A 3,628-nucleotide genomic window follows, 5' to 3' on the forward strand; every position below is an offset into this window, starting at 1 on the left:
CCTCTGCCTCTGCCACTGGCCTGAGTCATGGCTGGAGCTGCTGGCTGCGCTATACTGCCTGAAGCTGTCTGCTGGGACTGAGCCATCGGGACTGCTCTTGGACAATCTCGAGCCATATGCCCCTCTTGACCACATCGGAAATAGGTGTTCGTCCCAAACCGACATACTCCCCTGTGTGGCTTACCACACCTCGCACAAACTGCATTATCCGCACCAGAGCTTGAGCCACTCCCAAATCCCAGACTGGACTTGACTTTATTCCAGAACTTGTTCTTCTTACCCTTGGGCTTACCCCATCTCTTACTGCCGGAAGCTGCTGCACTCAGGGTAGAGGGATCTAATCTTCCCCCGCCCGGAGTTTTAGAACCGGAAGACTGTGCCACTGACTGCTTAACTGTCCCCTGAACGATGGCACTGGCCTCCATTTTCCTGGCCATATCCACTATGGCATGGAAGCTCTCCCTGTCCACTGACTGAATCAAGGAGGAATACCTGGAATGAAGTTTCATGACATACCTCCTTGACCTCTTTGAATCTGTGTCCAGACTCTGTCCAGAAAAAGGCAACAGCTCCATAAATCTGTCGGTGTACTCCTCTACACTCATTTCGTCCGTCTGCCTCAACTGTTCAAACTCTATCATCTTCAGCTCCCTTGAACTATCGGGAAAAGCCCATCCTGCAAACTCGTTTGCAAACTCTTCCCAAGTCATGCTGTCCACTCTCGGGTTCACATAATTCTTGAACCACTCTCGTGCCTTCTTGCACTTAAGCGTGAACCCAGCCATCTGAACGGCTCTACTATCATCAGCTCCTAACTCCTCTGTAATAGTCTTGACCCTCTCAAGATACACAAACAGGTCATCACCTGACTCAAACTGGGGAGCACCCAGCTTCATATATTCAGTCATCTTGACCTTGCTCTTACTGGCTGAGCTAGGCCTAGAAGGTTGAGCAACTGGGGCTGCTGGTTCTGTAGGTGGTGGAGGTGGTGCAACATTTTCTGAGGTAGGGTTTACTGGATTTGGATAGTAGGGTGGTGGTGGATACATCGGGTACTGTGAGTATGGTGGGTAGTATGGTGGGTATGGCATCTGTGTGGGATAAGGGGTGAAGCTAGGGTAATCCGATGTGCCTCCCATCGAATACCCGGGGTTTTGTGAGAAGGGTGGGTAGTAAGGTGGCTGAACAAATCCCGAGGCCTGAGTGCCTCCCTGGGATTCTCCCATACCTTCTTCCGGCATACTAACTCCCAAACTGCCATCCCTCCGCTGCTCTACGTCCATATCATCCCCCACGTCCTCTGACGCTCCTCCCTGAACTGTTCCTCTGACTGATCTGCTTCTACCCAGATCCAAAGACCTTCTAGGGTCTCTTACTGCTCTGTCCCGATTGGACCTGCTTGACATTGCCCTAGGCAATGTAGGAGGACGGGCGCTCATGCCCTCATCCTCAGGTGGCACTCCAGTCAATCTCGCTGATCGACGAGTTCCCCTCATCCTGTTTTCTGAAAACAGTACACATAGCACAAACATTAGCATCATATGGTTCATGTGGGCACACATGAACCCGCATCACATACCTCACATATCATAGCATATCATTAATGCACATGCATAAAATCATGGCATTTCACATCATCATACAAGACAGGACTCCACATCCTATCCTAGTGGACATGATCTCTCCTATTGTGCTCGACCTTCTATAACACCTATGAGCCCGACACTCTAGGTCCGACCATATGAACCTAGGGCTCTGATACCATTCTGTAACGACCCGAAAATCGGACCGCTACCGGCGCTGGGATCCGGGTCGACTTAAGGCCGCCGGGACCCGTAGCAAGCCTATCATGCATCCTGTGAACCTGCTTAATCCCATACATGATCAACAACATATAAAAAAAATTAAAACTTTTCCTTCCATATACATCAACCAAACTCAACCTGTGCATAAACATCATACATAACATTGATCCCTCTATGGGATCTCATCAGTGCCCCCAATGGGTGGCATAACATATGCTGAGTTGGTTACATAAACATCATGAAAATCTCTAAGATCATGTATTTGAAGGGATACAACAATCTATGGTCAAGCACACTCTAACATCCATAACATCCTTTCATAACTATACTGTTTAAAACATTACAATATAATATGATCATGTCCATTACTAACTATTACATAAACATGACTTCTTTACTCTATCCGGACTCCTGCTCTATCCTGTACCTGCAAGCCTGGGGGTAAAGGGAGAGGGGTGAGCTAAAAGCCCAGTGAGTAGAGCTAGTAAAACACAGTAACACTATGCTCAAATGGAATGCATCATAACACAAACAATTCACATAAGGGTTGGGTGAACTTGTCACCAATTAGTCCAAGCTAACATAGTGCCAGGCCGTAGCATGGGGTCCTGGTCTTCCTGTCATACATACATTACTTACCATTATTCCAGGGCCTCCTCTAGGCTCCTGGTCTTCGAGTCCACAATCGTGCCAGGCCGTAGAATGGGGTCCTGGTCTTTCATTTTCGTGCCAGGCCGTAGAATGGGGTCCTGGTCTTCCTGTCATGGACTAATTGGGTCATCCAACATTCACCCACATCAACAACACATGATGCAATGCGGCATATTCGTGAAACTAATGCAATCACCTATTGCATAATCATGATGCATGAAACATGATAAAACATTTAATTTAAAAGATTGAGTTTAGTTCCACTCACCTCTGGCTGACTCTGACAACACCGAAGCAGCTGAACTCACTGCTGGGGTCCTCGGTTCCTCGGGTCCGAACCTACACAGGTGGACTCAAATGAGGGACCAAACATACTAGAACATATCTCTAAACTACTCCCCAAAAACCCCCTAGAACAATATGAAACAACCATAGAAAAACATGCAAAGGAGGCCTGGACAGGGAACTTTCGGCGGCAGGTTCGGCGGCCGAAAGTCCCAGACAGATCCGAAAGTCAGGCACTTTCGGCGGCACCTTCGGCGGCCGAAAGTCCCAGACAGATCCGAAAGTCCTCTTTCGGGGGCAAGCTTCGGCAGCCGAATGCTGCCTCCACAAGGGGGTTCGGCGGCCGAAACTCCCTTCGGCTGCCGAACCTGGTTTCTCCCAAATGGGCAGAAACTTGGTTCAAACGAACCTCTTGCCTCCCAAAACCTCAAATCATGCATAAACTTGTTCTAAAACATGCATACTTGTCATACATCACACCTAGGGGTCTCAAACTATCATATACCCCAACTACAACACTTCAAACACACACAATCAACACACATTGTTCAAAACATCAATATTAACCCATAAACTCAACTTATAGCCTAACATGCATTTCTACCCATAGATCTTGCATAAAACTTATCTAAAACACCTAAGGAGCTTAAGATCGGCTCTTACCTCTTGAAGATCGAGAGGGAGACGACCTAAACTTGGAGATCCACGAAAATGAGCTCCTGAGTTTCCAAAGCTCCAAAACTTGTTTTAAATGCTCAAAACTTGCAATGTGAGTTTAAAACTCAAGAAAAATGGAAGAGATTTGGAGGAAGAACACAAGAGTTGCAAAGGGAAGGTCGGAAGCTTGCTGTGGCCGAAAATGAGAGAAAACTCGCCCATTTCGGCTA

Source organism: Manihot esculenta, chromosome 8 (genome assembly GCF_001659605.2).
Source record: "Manihot esculenta cultivar AM560-2 chromosome 8, M.esculenta_v8, whole genome shotgun sequence".
Taxonomy (NCBI): domain Eukaryota; kingdom Viridiplantae; phylum Streptophyta; class Magnoliopsida; order Malpighiales; family Euphorbiaceae; genus Manihot; species Manihot esculenta.